Source organism: Nuphar pumila, chromosome 5 (genome assembly GCF_984573655.1).
Source record: "Nuphar pumila chromosome 5, dmNupPumi1.hap1.1, whole genome shotgun sequence".
NCBI classification, from domain to species: domain Eukaryota; kingdom Viridiplantae; phylum Streptophyta; class Magnoliopsida; order Nymphaeales; family Nymphaeaceae; genus Nuphar; species Nuphar pumila.
Genome location: NC_143253.1, coordinates 13,773,331 through 13,790,322, shown reverse-complemented (window position 1 = coordinate 13,790,322; position 16,992 = coordinate 13,773,331). Strand labels below are relative to the sequence as shown.

The 16,992-nt window shown below is 37.1% G+C and overlaps 1 long non-coding RNA gene across 1 annotated transcript in view; it reads left to right on the top strand.

Moving 5' to 3' along the window:
* LOC149836859 (uncharacterized) overlaps positions 1 to 16,080 on the top strand; it is a 164,562-nt gene extending 148,482 nt beyond the window's left edge. Inside the window, exon 6 of the long non-coding RNA XR_016431844.1 lies at positions 15,460 to 16,080. This is a non-coding gene — a long non-coding RNA (uncharacterized LOC149836859). The remainder of the gene's footprint in view (positions 1 to 15,459) is intronic.
* The last annotated feature ends 912 nt before the right edge of the window (positions 16,081 to 16,992 follow it).

The following is a 16,992-nucleotide window of genomic DNA, read 5'->3' as shown; positions in this document are numbered from 1 at the left end:
GGGGTTCCATATATACTTCTTCAACTAGCTTTCCATTTAAAAAAGCATTTTTGACATCCATTTGAAAAATAGACCATTTTTTGATAGAAGCTAAGGCAATTAAGGTTCGGACAGTAGTCATACGAGCCACCGGAGCAAAGGTTTCTTCATAATCAATCCCATATTCTTGGGCATAAACTTTGGCTACTAAACGGGCTTTATATCTTTCAAGAGTACCATCACTCTTGGTTTTAATTTTATAAACCCATCGACATCCTATAGTTTTCTTCCCTGGAGGAAGATCTTGAATATTCCATGTAGAAGCCTTTTCAAGTGCATCTAATTCAACTTTCATGGCTTCTATCCATTTGATATCATTTTTTGCTTGAAAATATGTGGATGGTTCTTCATATGAGTGAATTAATGCAATAACTGCCCTATATGTGGGTGAGAAAGACTCGTATGATACAAACTTTTCTGGAGGCCTCGAGATTCGGGATGATTGTCTAGTTGGAATGTTAGAATATTTCTCAAGTGCACATGGAGTATTAGACTCTTGTCGCCTGGAATATTGAATACTAGTATCTCTATGAACTTCTTCATTTTCAACATTAAGATCAATAATTCTTGGATCATCATCAAAGTTACAATCAAGGTCATATTCATCAGATGTTGATGTTAGATCTAGCAAAAAGGAGTACTCAGTGACGTCTTTTAATTTTCTAAAATCAAAGAAGCTCTCATTTTCAAGAAAGGAAACATTTCTAGACACATATAGTTTATTATTTTTGAAGTCAAAACATCTATAACCTTTCTGGTTTTCAGCATATCCTAAAAAGGCACAGGGAATCGCACGAGGGGAAAGTTTATCATTTTTGTCAGTAAATATGAAACATTTGCACCCAAATATTCTTAATCTAAAGTAGTCTGGAGAAATGTTCATAAGTTTTTCAATGGGAGTGATATTTTGTAACGAAGAAGATGGCATCCTATTAATGAGATAGGTGGCAGTTAAGGCAACTTCTGCCCAAAAGTCTTTAGGGACTTGATTTGCTATTAATAAAGTTCTAGTGGTTTCTATAATATGGCGATGTTTTCGTTCTGCCAGTCCATTTTGTTGAGGTGTATAAGGACAAGATCTTTGATGTGTGATGCCATGCAATTTAAGATAATTTTGAAAATCTGTGGATAAAAACTCTCCCCCTGAATCTGTGCGAAAAATAGTAATATCATTTTGAAATTTGTTTTTAACCATATTATGAAAAGTTTGAAAGTATGAAAATACTTCAGACTTATGTTTGAGAAAGTACATCCACGTATGTCGGGAGAAATCATCGACAAAAATAACATAGTAAACAAATCCTCCTTTAGAAATTACTGGTGCAGGACCCCAAACATCCGAGTGTATTAATTCAAGTGGTCTTGAAGAGAAAAAGGTTCTGTTCTGAAATGGTAATCTTTTCATTTTGCCGAGAATACAATCTTTACAATCAAATGATTCAGAGTTACAAAATTTCCCTAGATTTGGAAAATGTTGGATTTTGGCTATATGTGGGTGACCAAGTCTCTTATGCCACAGTTCCAACTCTATTTTTTGAATATTATAACAAAAAGCTTTCTTCGGCATTTCCAAAAAATCCATGTAATAGAGTCCTCCTTCTCTATGGCCTTCCCCAATCAGCTTGCCTGACTGGCGATCCTGTACCCAACAACCATGAGAAGAAAAAGAAATATTACACCCATAATCAGAAATTTGAGATACAGATAAAAGATTTAAATTTAATTTGGGAACATGTCTAATTTCTGTAATAAAAAATTTTTTTGTTTTATAAATTTTTTCAAAATCTCCTATTCCTTCTATTTCAAGAGAAGTCCCATCAGCAGTAAAGACCTTTGACACACTTGTTTTATTTTTAACACATTTGGATAGACTTTGATTATTTAGGGTCATATGAAAAGATGCACCAGAGTCAAGAAGCCAAGAAATTTTTCCTAAATCAGAAAAAGATGAGGCTGCTGCCCCGGTTGAAGCTTCAGATGAGGAAGAGGCACCTTTGATGAGAGGCTGAAGGATCTCCATTAGTTGGGCCAGGGAAACTGGTGCATCCTGATCTTTAGGCTCCGATCCAGCAATTGCAGCTCTTTTTTCTCTCAGCTCCTTAAGTTTGGGACATTGTGGCCTGTAGTGTCCCGGTTCATGACAGTGATGACAAATAACTTTCTTCTTATCATAGTCACCATTTTGTCGGTTAAAGTGAGGAGGCCTATATGATCGAACATGATTCCCTGGTCTAGACACGGCTAAAACAGAATCATCTTCAATTTTTAAAGAACCTTTTCGGAGACGATTTTCTTCCATTGTTAACTCTTCAATAGTTTCAACAATAGAAGGAATTTTTCCCCGGTGAAGTAGGGCTGATTTAGTGGTTTCAAATTCCGGCCTTAATCCAGTGATAAACTGGTAAAAATGTTCAACATCGAGTTGTTTTTGACGAAGCTCGATGTCTTCGGCACAATGCCACTTTGGTTCTAAAAGAGAAAGTTCTTCCCAAAGTTCGGACAACCCATTGTAATATTCACGAATAGTTTTGTCTCCTTGTGTCATCATTCGAACTTTTTCTTGGAGGTTGCACACGTGTGCAATATCTTTAAGGGAATACATATTCTTAAGGTATTCCCATGCCTTATCGGCATGATCAAATTTGGCAAGACTTGAGCATTTTTTAATGTCAACGCTATTGATAAGCCATGACATTATCTTCGCATGAGATATTCTCCATTCTTTCCATTTCTTCTCGTATGAGGCAATAGCCTTGATTTTCTCTTCTTCCGATAGAGGGACGTCTTTATCTCCCTCCTTTTTAGTAAGAGATAGCTTAGGTTCCGAATCGGAACCATCCACAATCCCCCATAAGCCTTTTCCCCATATATGGTGCTTCATGATTGAAGCCCATGTTACATAGTTCGTATCGCTTAGTTTCATAGGCATGATGGTGACTTTATCATTGTCATCCATCGATTACAAGGAGAGAAAGAATAGGGATAGAAGAGAAACAAGAAGGAAAATGAGAAAGAAAGAAAAAAAAAAAACAATACAACAAGATGTGAAATCTTCTCCAATGAAGTGATAAAACACTTCTCTTCAAGTGGCGAACACTTTTGCAAACGGGCACGGAAACCGAGGCAGCTTTTCCTCAAGATTTAGTACTTCCGCGGCTCTGATACCATGAAATGAAATGGGGATCTTCGAAACACGAGCTTTGATTAACAAGAGCAAGTGTCAAGAATGACACTAAAGCATAACCCTTAAAAAGGGTATAACTGGAAACAAAATAAAAATAAAAATGTATTCTTTATTGATATGAAAAACCAATTGCTTAAGAAGCATTGGAGTGAAATACAAGAGGGGCTGCACCCCTTTATATACACAGCTGAAAGAGGACTCAATAGAGCTGTTGGGCACAGTCCAACAGCTCTATTTAGAGCTGTTGGAATGTGTCAGTCCAACAGCTCTATTAAGAGCTGTTGGACTGTGTCAGTCCAACAGCTCTATTGCTAGTCAAGTCTTGACAGGACTTGACTAGCAACAGTCATTCTAGTTCAAACTAAACTAGATGACATAAAGACAAAAAATAAAAATAAAGGAAAAAAAATACAGAAAAGAAAGAAATTAAAAATGTATTTATATATATATATAATAATATAATATTATTATATATACATATATGTACAGTTTTACATTTTAACAGATGAGACCTGAGTCAATCCCGGATTCAAAGAACATAGGCCTATTATCGAGGTTTAACCGATTTTCTTCTATACCTAGCCAAATTTTCAAAAATCTCTAATTTGGCTAAGTGTGAACATGCACGATATTAGATAAGGACAGTAGGAGCATAAATGAATGGATAATGGTACCACACATGGTTGTATCCTGGATCATATGTCTTCCTTGATGGCCACAATATATACTTAGGCTGCATAAGATGTAAAGTTGGTGAAAACATTTACTGTCTTGACTGTGCCAAAACTGACTGGAAGCAAGTAGTCAATTGCGTGCTCCATCAAATGCCACCATCACTGGCATAGAGATGGGAGCACTTGTACTAGTCCGATGACAAAACTCAAACAATCTACATAGTTTATTGGATGATCAGCAAATTGGTGCTCAAGGGTGCTCCGTAGCCCATCTCTCCTGTCCTGACTCATGAAAGGAATTCTTCCCCCTCAGTTGTAGACAACCATTCCAATCCATGTATTAGTACTTATATTTATATATATATATATATATATATATATATATATATATATATATATATATATATATATATATATATATATATATATATATATATATATACACACATCTCTAACTCAAATTTTTTTCTAATAATTGTTGTATTAACTATTAAAACACACACACACACACTCATATACATATCTAACTCAATTATTTTATAATAATTTCTATGCCTCGTAAGTCACACTAATTTCCTAATTTGCACTCTTTTGACCCTTAACTACCAAAGAGTTATAAATATTAGGTGTGTTACCCAGCAGAGAAGTTGCATCCGAGTGTTAAAATATATAGATGTTATATATATATATATATATATATATATATATATATATATATAAAATCTGTTGTAATGCCCACTAGGGGGCAAATTAGTCTTTTCACTTGTAAATATGCACGTCCATTAGGGACCTTTTATTATTTTTTGTTTTTTTCTTTTATTTTTTCTTTTAGCATTTGAATGGGCCCTCATAAGAGCCGTTGGGACCCTCTCTATTCCATTTGTTGTATAAATAAGGGATCTTGCCCCATTATTTTGTAATGCCTGTTGAAGCATTTTCCATAAGAGATTTTTTATATTTTTAAGCTCTCTCTCTCATATTGTGTGTGTTTGTCACTTTCCCCTTTGTGGCTTATTGTGTTTTGCCCATTAGTGGCTTCTTGTTTGTATACTTGTGCATCTCTTGTAGTCAATTTGTGATATTATTTTTTGCACTAGTGTTTCATTACAGGGTATCAGAGCCACTATGTATTGGAACCACTCTCGGGACTACTCTCTCTTATGTTTGAGTGGTATTGAGATTCATATCCTTGTTCTTCTTCAACTCCTTCTATAATGGCCAACAAAGATGCAAAGATCGACCTTTCATTCAAATTAAATGGGACTATAGAATGTTGGTTGCTGCTATGAAAAACAACTTCAAAGGTAAGAAACTTTGGGGATATGTATGTGGAACCATTCCTGAACCACAATTCAAGCTCACTGAGAAGGAGGGAAACGAAGAAAAAGCCTTGAGTGATGAAGATAAAACACAAGCTATTCAAGAATATCAATATAAAGTTGAAGATTGGGAAAGTGAGCATGCCAAAATATTGGCATGGTTTATAAATAACGTTGAACTCAAGATTTGTGCTAATCTAGCCAAATTCAAAAAAGTAAATGAAGCATATGTTAGATTTTCATCTGTACCTGCATTGAGAAAGAGAAAACAGAGAAAGAGGGAGAGAGAGAGAGAGACGAGAAGGGGAATCCAAAGTCGACTGTGGCTGTCACGATTTCTAAAAAGAAATCGTGACCTAAACAATATATTTATATTTTGCATTACAGGGAAATGGATCCGGGTCTGGTGTATCCAGACCCGATTAGTAAATACCCGATTAGTAAATACAAGACTACATTTACATGGCTTGGGTACAAACTCAGTACCCAGACGGTACATAATCTTTACATGGGATCGGGGCCCTTTGTACCTTTTTCACCCCCCCTCAAGTTGATCATGGTTTTGGACCATGAACAACTTGCTTTTAAGCATCCAAAAACGATCCTTTGTGAACCCTTTGGTAAATATCTCTGCAACTTGTCTTTCAGTACTGACGAACTCAGGCTCAATCTCCTTTTCTTCAACCTTCTGTCTTACAAAATGTTGGTCGATCTCAATTTGCTTAGCACGACTGTGATGTACGGGATTGAATGACATGTTGATAACACTTTGATTGTCACACAGCAAGGTAGTGTGGGATATCTTTTCTCCTACTTCAATCAGTAGATGCCTGACCCATGTGACTTCGGCAGTAGCAGCAGTCATGGATCTGTACTCAGCTTCAGTGCTTGATCTAGCAATAGCCTTTTGTTTTCTACTGCTCCAAGAGACTAAATTTCTTCCAATGAAGACACAATATCCTGATGTAGATTTTCGTTCGTCAGGATCTCCTGCCCAGTCTGCATGACAATATACAGTAAGTTCGTGCTCATCTCTGCCATATGACTGTGGTGAATATATCAATCCATCTCCAATAGTCCCTTTCAGATATCTAAGAATCCTCTTGACTGCTTCCATATGTCCAGTACGTGGCGCATGCATAAATTGGGACACTTGATTGACTGAATAAACAATATCAGGTCTAGTAAAAGTGAGGTACTGTAACATTCCTATTATGCTTCGATACCTGGTGGGGTCATCACACAGATCTCCATCATGAGCACTAAGTTTTTGATGAAGCACACTCGGAGTTCCTAGAGGTTTGCAGTCTTTCATGCCTGCCTTGCTACAGTGTGCTTGTGCTGAGTGATTGTCAAGCCATGAGCCTTTTTATCAACTTCTACACCAAGAAAATAACATAGAACTCCAAGGTCTTTCATTTTGAACCTCTGACCTAGTAAATCTTTTACTTCTTGGATGTGGCCCGCAGAGTTTCCTCTGATGATAATATCATCGACATAAATTAATAATAGAGTGGTCACTGGTTGGCTTCTAAAAATAAATAATGAGTGATCCAGCATGGAACGTGAAAATCCATATTTTTGAACCTCTAGCGAGAAGCTATCAAACCAAGAGCGAGATGCTTGCTTCAGACCATAGATAGCTCTTTTTAACCTGCACACATGAGATTTACAATTTTGTTCTTGATATCCAGGGGGTTGTTCCATGTATACTTCCTCCTTCAAATCCCCATGCAAGAATGCATTTTTTACATCAAGTTGACTCAACTTCCATCCATGTTCAACAGCCAGGGAAATGATAATTTGAATCGTTCCCATTCTTACAACCGGACTAAAGGTCTCATCATAGTCTTACCCTGCTTCTTGAGTGAATCCTTTTGCCACAAGTCTTGCCTTATATCGTTCAATGGTTCCATCCGGCTTGTACTTTATTTTGTAAACCCATTTACATCCGACAACATTTTTGTCAGGTGGTCTGGGAATAACTTCCCAAGTTCCACATTCATGCAAAGCTTGCATTTCATTATTCATGGCTTCTGCCCATTTGGTAGAAGTGTCTGCCTGATAGTACATAATGGGTTCATCTTCCTTATTGATGGCAGTTAAAAACAGTTGAAGATCCAAGGAGAACTTGTTATAACTGACCCACCTGTCAATAGGATGTCGTATGCGGTTTGATTTTCTGACCTCAAGAGTAGGATTGGTGACTGATATATGATCGGAGTGGCTTGATGCGGTCGGTCTTTGTCTAGAATATACAATGCCTTTGTATATGCCTGGTACTTCCACTGCATTCTGTGATTTCGACGTCCAAGTGTTCTCAAACATCTCTTCTTCTTGCTGTACGCAATCTGAGGAACAATCTTCATTGGAGCCAGCAAAAAGTTCTGAACTCAGCCAAGGATAGTAAACTTCAGTTGGCATATTCGTTGCGTCGGCTCCGCGATCAAAATTTTGTTAATCAAAGACAACGTTCCTTGAGGTTCTGATGTGTTTGTTGGTGGGATCATAACACCTATATCCTTTGTAGTCATCTGCATATCCCACAAATCTACACTTCTGGGCGTTGTCCTGAAATTTGTTTTTCAAGTACTGATCAATATGCACATAACAAACACACCAAAAAACACGTAGATCCTGATAACTAGGATGAGCTCCAAAAAGACAGTGATGAGGGGTTATTCTCCAAGATAACCATGGGCAGTTTATTTATCACATGCACGGCAGAATGGAAGGCTTTTGTCCATAGGTTGATGGGGAGATTACTGTCATGAAGCATGCTTATGGTACTTTCAACAATATGCCTATGTTTTCGTTCAGCAATCCCATTCTGTTGAGGGGTGTGAGGGCACGACACCCTTCTTCCTATTCCGTTATTTCGAAGAAAAGAAATAAAATCACGGGATGAAAATTCCCCACCTCCATCACATTGGAAAAATTGAATGGACTTTGAAAATTGATTTTTGACCAAGGAAAGAAAATTTTTAAACAGAGAGAAGACTTCCGACTTATTTTTCATAAAATATATACAAGTTTATTGAGAATAGTTGTCAACAAAGATTAGATAGTATCTACTCCCAGATCTAGAGGCAATTGGGGCGGGTCCCCATACATCAGAACAAATTATCTCAAAAGGTTTTGAAGCTTTCTTATTAATGGAATGGAAAGACAATACATGACTCTTGCATGAAAGACAATTGGAATACTTATGACTGCTCGCATCCCAATTGAGACGTTCTTTTGGAATGAGATTACTAGAAATAAGTTTTTCAATGAAATGACTCCCACAATGTCCTAATCGACTATGCCATAAGAATGACTTATTACATTCATAAATTCTAAAAACATTAACAAAAGAGGATGAACATGACTCTAGTGAAGGCTTCGAATTCAGATGAATCGGGTAGACAACATGACATGGAGCTTCTTCAAAAACATACATATTGCCTCGTCTCTTTCCTTCAGCGAATGTTTCCCTCGTGCGTAGGTCCTTGACCTGCACAGAGAAGGGAGTGAATTCAACTGAAGCATTATTATCATCAATAAGTTTAGAAACGGAGACTATTTTTCTTGATGTTAGGAGCATGCAGAACGTCAGAAAGAGTAAGAGTGGAATATGACATGAGAATAACAATTTTTCCAACATGGAAAACAGGATGGTGGGATCCATCTCCAGTGACAATCTTACTTTTACCAAAATAAGGAATAGGATTAGAAATTTTACCTGCATCGCCTGTCACATGAGTCGCTGCCCCAGAATCGACAAACCAAGTGCCTTCATCACTCTGCTTTAATTTCAACTCTGACAAGGCAGATATCAGCAAATCTTTAATCTCTCCACTGTCTTTGGTATTTGTGAACTTTCTCTTGGTTTCTGTCTGTGGACTCTTTCCTTTATTCTCTGGATTATGCCAACAATTCGCCTTGATGTGACCCTTTTTGTTACAAAGGAAGCAAGTAGGGATGAATCTTGTTCCCTGCGCATGAGTAAACATGTTTGGAGTGGGAAGTAGACCACGCCATCCGTTTCCACTTCGCCTTTGTCCTCCTCGTCCCTGTCCTCTACCATAAGTCACTCCTGTAGCAAAAACTTCTTGAGAATTTGGATGTTATGAGTTTCTTCAGAGCATCCCTTCAGAGTCATTTCATACTGGATCAATTTGTCTCGTAGCTCATCAAAGGTAGGAAGAACAGGGAGGCACAATAGTGAAGTGACTATCATATTGTAGTCAGATCCCAATCCACTCAGGGTTTGTTGCACCATGTCATTGTCACTAACGGCACACCCTATAACTGCAAGTTGATCTGTGATGACCTTTATCTTGTTCAAATATTCCATGATTGTCATGGAATCTTTTCTTAACAACTGAAATTCTCTTTTTAGAAAAACTACTCTTGCTTGAGAAACCTGCGAATACGTCTGAACCAGTCGTTCCCAGAGTTGTAGAGTTGTACAATTGTCAGGAATGGTAAGAAGGATCTCTTGAGACAGGGTTGATCTGATTTATGCAACAACTGATTGGTCTTTTCTTTCCCAATTGAGAAATTCAGCATTTTTGACATACACGATTGAACTCGCCCCTTGATCATCTTTTTCTTCTCTCGGAATAAATTCTGGTGGAACTGGAGTGGTTTCATCCAGGTGACCTAAGAAACCTTGACTCCTTATGAAAGGAATAATTTGCCTCTTCCAGATCAAGAAATTTGAGGTATTCAACTTCTCAGAAACAAGCTGGTTGAGAAAAACTTGAAGAAAGATTTGATTGAGAGTGATAGGGATCCATAGAGAATAAGAATCAACAAAAATGTTCAACCCTCGTCCCCCCCCCCACCCTTTTTTGCGGCTGTCAGAGGATCACAGACTGTTAAATTCAGAGAATGAAGGAACTGGAACTTTTCTATGCACCAAAAAGGAGGCTTACGCGATAAAAAAAATTCGCACGTTAAGTATTCCTTCTCCCTTTTTTTTGACTGGTACAGTAAAGAATAATCAAGGATTAGAATGCACAGCAAAACACAAGGAATCAAGGAAAACACTATAGCATTCGAATATGCAGAGATAAACTTTCGAGAAGGTAGAATAAAAGGGAATCAAATAATTAATAAAGATAAATTTGATGTTTCACGTGAAATGTTGTCAATCCATGATCTGGGAAAAATTTGATGCTTCACGTGAATAAGTTCACGTGAAATGTTGTCAATCCACGATTTGGGTTCACGTGAATAGGGTTCACGTGAATCACAGATTCACAAAGGTAAAACTCACGTGAGGTGTGAGTACACAGGAAGTTTCAGAGAGAGGGACAGAAAAAAGAGACGAAGGAGAACAGAAAGAGAGAGAGAAACGAAAACCTCAAATTCCTGATCGTTGTCACGTGCCAGAATTTTTGCCTCTAGATGGATCTATGCTCTGATACCATGTTAGATTTTCATTTGTACCTGCATTAAAAAAGAGAAAACAGAGAAAGAGAGGGAGAGAGAGACGAGAAGGGGAATCCAAAGGTCGACTGCAGCTGTCACGATTTCTAAAATGAAATCGTGACCTAAACAATATATTTATATTTTGCATTACAGGGAAATGGATCCGGGTCTGGTGTATCTAGACCCGATTAGTAAATACCCGATTAGTAAATACAAGACTACATTTACATGGCTTGGGTACAAACCCAGTACCCAGACGATACATAATCTTTACATGGGATCGGGGCCCTTTGTACCTTTTTCAGCATAGTGCTTTATAAAAGGTATGTACACTTAAAAGGACCTTGCATTACATTTCTTTTTACAAGAAAAAATAAGAGAAACAAAGCAAGGGGATATGAGTACTAGCGACTATTATAGTACTCTATCCCCTCTATGGGATGAACTTGCTCTCCTCGAACCACAGTGGAAAGAAAGCGCTATTGCCATGAGGCAAGAGCAAATGGAGAGACAGATTTTTTCAGTTTTTTCATCGAATTCATCCCAAATTTGAACAACTAAGAGAATCCCTTTTTCATAGGGCTTTTACTCCTCTTAGTGAGATCCTTGTCGACTTATGCCAAGAAGAAACTCACTTTGCTCTCAAAAAGGACTTTGATGAGGTCTATGCTGTATCTAGACCGAGAAATAACGTAAGGACATATAAACCTCATCATTTTTTAAAAAATAACAATGGTGGAGGAAGAAAAATTATTTGTCACCATTGTAATAAACTAGGTCATCTTGGACCGAATTGTCCTAAGCTTAAAAAGAAGGTGACTTCCGTTGGAGATAGTCCAATCAATTTAAGTGAAGAATCAAAGAGAGATGGAGACATAAAAGAATTGCTCAACTTACGAAAACTCTCCAACAATTCATGAGAATCAACTTTTTCACACCTTCCACTTCTAGTGTCGCGGTCTCATCAACTTCCGGTATGTCCTCTTGGATCCTTGATTCGGGTGACTCTTTTCATATGGCTCTAAATACATCTCTTTTATCTAAACCAATTCTTAATTCTTTTAAATCATTTGTTTTCACAGCCGATAGAACATCATTACATATTGAAATGATGGGAAACCTTGAAAAAGTTTTTAGTTAAGGCTAGAGTTACCAGTCGAGGAAGCGATACGGGAAGCGAGGCACTTTTAAAAAATTAGGAAGCGGGGAAGCGTGGGACCACTTAGAAGAAAATTCTGAACCGTCTCGAAAGCGACCTAGGAAGCGAACCGAAAGCGAGGGGGAAGCGAAAAAATGGGGAAGCGTGGGGGAAGCGCGTTTTCCATAAAAGGGAAACACGCTTCTCATAAAAAGGAAGTGCGCTTCCCATAAAAGGGAAGTGCGCTTCCCATAAAAGGGAAGTGCGCTTCCCATAAAAGGGGGACGCTTCCCCTCACGCTTTGGAAGCGCGACGTTTCGCGCTTCGGGGAAGCGCGCTTCCCCTTTGACCTAGGCACTTCCGGTAACCCTGGTTAAGGCAATAATTTTATGTTTCAAAAATTAGGATTATTCCAAAACTTAATGTAAATCTCTTTTCATTTCTCAAATAATCGATTTTGGATGTAGTGTTTTTTTTTTTACCAACCAATTGCTATGTGTAGGATCTTCGGTTCGAGAAGCGGATTGGGCAAGGCCATAGAAGAGGAGACCTATATTACATGGATTTTTTGTCTCTGTCATCCAAATCATTTTGTAATCATGTCTAATCTAAAGATATTGTTACTTGGCACAAGAGGCTTGGTCACCCTAGTATTTCTAAGTTGTATCTTTTTCCTTTTTTGAAAAAATTTTGTAATGAAAAAGAATTTACATGCAATGATTATTTCCTTGGAAAGATGTATTCTCTTCCTTATCCACATAACAATTTTATTTCCAAGAGACTATTTGAATTAGTACATTCGGATGTATGGGGATCGACACCCATTATGTCTAAAGGAGGATATTCATATTATGTTGTCTTTATTGATGATTTTACTAGATACACATGGGTTTATTTTATTAAAAACAAATTTGATGTTTTTTCTACCTTTAAAGAATTTCATATCCTTACTCAAAATCAATTTCAAAACTGCATAGTCATTTTTAGATCCGATTCTGGAGGTGAATACATATCAAATGAATTTCAAAACTATATTAAACAAAATGACATTATTCATCAAAGATCTTACCTTAAAACTCCAACAAAATGGTCTTGCCGAAAGAAAACATAGGCATCTTATTGAAACAACAAGAATTCTTCTTGTCTCTAAAAATGTCTAATGATGATCCATTTCTATCATGAGCCTTCCAATTTTAAAGAAGCTAAGCAACATCTATGTTGGATTGATGCTATGAGACTTGACTTAGAAGCCGTCAATAAAGCTAACACTTGGACAATTGTAAGTCTTCCTTTAAGAAAAAAGGCTATAGAATGTAGATGTGTTTATAAAGTCAAAATCAAGAGTGATGGAACATTAGAAAGATACAAAGCTAGGTTAGTTGCTAAAGGGTATGCACAAGAATATGAGAATAATTATGAAGAAACATTTACCCCAGATGCTAGGATGGCTAGTGTAAGAACCTTAATAGCCTTAGTGTCTATTAAACAATGACCTATTTATCAATTAGATGTTAAAAATACTTTTTTAAATAAGAACCTTTGTGAAAAAGTCTATATGGATCCTCCGCCGGGTCTTGAGATTAAGAAAGGAAAAATTCTTTAACTCAATAAAGCTCTTTATGGTCTTAAACAAGCTCCAAAAGCTTGATATGATCGCTTTAGTAAAGTTGTTCTTGATAATGGTTTTACCTCTTGTTATACTGATACTACTCTTTTTGTTAAATATGCAGGTGATCACATAACTATTTTATTATTATATGTTGATAACATGGTCATTACTGAGAACGATAAAAAGAGCATTGAGTTTATTAAAAATATTCTTAAAAACAATTTTGATATGTTTGACCTTGGATTTCTAAGGTATTTTTTAGGGATCGAAGTTGCATATTCTCCTCGGAGATATGTTCTATCTCAGAAGAAGCTTGCATAAGATATTATTGCTAAATTTGGCTTAACTGACGAAAAGAAAGTGGAGACTCCAGAAGTAATCAATGTTAAGATGAGAGACAATGATGAAACTCCTTTAGAAGATCTTACTTCTTATCGTCAACTGATTGGATCACTAACATATTTGTCTATTATCAGTCCAGATATTGCTCATGTTGTTCATAGTGTAAGTCAATTTAAAAATGCTCCTACTATCATTCACATGGCTGTCGTCATGCTAATTATCAAATATTTGAAGGAAACCATAACCAAAGAATTATTCTTATCTTCCTCTTCATCTCCTAATTTAATTGCTGATACTGACTCTGATTAGGGTGGTAACTCCAATGATCGTATTTCTACAACAGGTTATTGTGTTTTTCTTGGAGAATCATTAATCTCTTGGAGATGTAAGAAACAACAGAAGATGTCTATATCTTCCACGGAAGCTGAGTATAGGGCGATGGTCACAACTACCACTGAACTTGTGTGGTTGAGGAGTCTGCTTAAAGATATGGGAGTCATTATCTCTACTCCTTTGAAGTTGTGTTGTAACAATAAGAGTGTCGTCTACGTTGCCAACAATCATACCTTCCATGAACGAACAAAACACGTTGAGATGGACTGTTATTATGTTCGAGATGAATTTTTACGAGACACCATTCAACTACCATATGTTACATCAGAGTATCAGCTAACAGATTTCTTTACTAAAGCCTTCCATCATCCCGTTTCTACTTTCTCTTAAGCAAACTCTCGGTGATCTCACCGTCAGTTTGAGGGGGGTGTTAATATATATATATCTTTTGTAATGCCCACTAGGTGCAAATTAGTCTTTTCACTTGTAAATATGCATGTCCATTATAGACTTTTTATTGTTTTTATTAATTTTGTTTTTTGTGTTTTTCTTTTATTTTTTATTTTAGCATTTGAATGGGCCCTTACAAGTGCTGTTGGAACCCTCTCCAACGGTCACAAATGTGACCGTTGGAGGGGCTCCCAACGACTCTATGGGAGCCCCTTTGCTTCCATTTGTTGTATAAATAAGATGTCTTGCCTCACTATTTTGTAATGCTTGTTGAAGCATTTTCAATAAGCGATTCTTTATATTTTTAAGCTCTCTCTCTCATATTGTGTGTTTATGCCCATTATTGGCTTCTTGTTTGTATACTTTGTGCATCTCTTGTAGTCACTTTGTGAATTTGTTCTTTGCACTAGTGTTGAAGCCTTGGGAACCCACTTTCTTTTACTACCCAATACTTTCATACTTAGAAATTGAGAAATATTTATTGGAGCTAGCTCCATTAAATAACAATTTGCGAACTTGAATTTACAAATCATTATAGATCATTTGTTGGTAAGTTCTATTTTTATCAGTAGGTAGTTGGAGTGTTTTAGAGAACAGGATTGAAAAATGGATTGATTATTTATGCAAAAAGGATTTTCCATGAGAAGGAAACAGAACCTATTAGCCTCACATAGCTGTTGTGAATAATTGTCTGATAATGAGCTCTAGACAGCAACTCTTCTCAAACCAAAATGTATTATTCTGTTTATTTTTCACATATGCGGGCTTTAACCATTCAATCACTGATGCTTTGCAGAGGTTCATTATTAATGGAGGCTCTCTTTTACCTCCATATGACATAAGTCTAGATTCAGGAAATAATTCTACATGCTCAACTAAATTGTTTCTTTGTTTATCTATTCTGTGAAGTCATTCCCCTGATCATTTTAGTGTCATGGTGTTTATCATAGATCATTCATCTTGGTGAATTTGGCTGTATTTCTGATATGACCTTGGTTGGAGAGGTGGCAAATGGTATGCAACGCGCAGGAGCAGCTGAAATTGATCGAGGTGAAAAAAATTCAAAAGTGGCAATTCCTTAAAAGACCATTGTTGTCAAGGCCCAGAATCGTTTCGGACACCAACAATATAAATGTTTCAGGTACCTTGCACAAGGATTTTGTACCATTGACTTCTAAGAAAGCAGGTCATCAGACTTGTTAGTTGTGAGGATTAGCTCCGGTGGCTTGACTGTTGATATAATTCGATATATGAAACATGTGTAATTGCATATGAAATTATTATTGTTATTTTTTGGTAAGCATGCTGGAGGATTTGGTTCCCTCCGAACTCATTAGTATTTAAGAAATGATATTACATTGAGTATATAATTCAGTGCCAGAAGGTGGAATCCAATTCTGTGGTTTATGGGAAAGGGCAAATGTTTAATCATAACATCGGCTTTCCTGTACAGAATGTGATGGCTGGGTGGTGATCCTATGTGTACTGAAGTAGTCAGATTGATTATGAGTTGATCATGAACTAATGTTTGGTGTAGTCATTTGTTATATAACACCAAAGTTAGTGAACAAGTGAAAATTGTTTCTTTGAATTTTGAACTGATGGTCTTCTTTCAAAAAAAATTTGAACTGATGGTGATACAAGTCTCGGTTGGGCTGCCAGTGAGAGATCATGGGTTCAAGTCCTGCTGCTGCTACTTCTTGCAAAAGACAGAAGGTTAGGACCACCCCCCCCTCCCCCCCTTCCCAGCACCAGGGAATACAAGACCTCACTGGGTATGGCCTTTTTGTAAAGTTATAGTAGTCCTCTCTGCATCCTTCTGCTCTTTTATTCATACAGCCATGTGGCTATGGCTGCATATTATGTTGCCTTGATTCTTTACATCCTACCATTTGTCATTACTATATGAATAAGTCTTCTGAAAAGGCACCTTCTCCAATTGCTGAAGAGTTTAACATTCCCTACTTTACAATCACTGCGCTTATTAAATTATCTAAATTTAATAAACTACTAAAATTTGTGGCCCATTGAAGTGGGCAATTAATGGCATTTTGTAACGTTGAAACCACATGAAGATCAATAATGATTCAACCGGTTGTGAGGGTGCTGAGATGAAGATCAAACCCCACTGGTGCAAGTCTCATTGTGGTGGGATGTGGCAGGTTCAAACCCTAGTGGTTCGTTGAATAATAACTAGTGGGGCTCTGCCTAACCTGAGCTTGCCTTTAGAAAAAAAAAAAAAGATCATAACCGAATACCATGGGGTTATCCAAAAAAAGAAAAACATTTGGACACGTGTGTTAGGTCATGCTATCATAACTAAGGAACCCTGTTTTTTGGTTTTTTAACCAAGAAAACTTCTCACTAGCTCGAGTGCTCATTGGTGTAAAAATCTCATGTCCTCCTTGCCCACCAAAGAGTTAACCTAACTTCAATCTTGTGGCAAGGGATGCACACTGTAGAGGTCGAACTTGTGGTGTCCT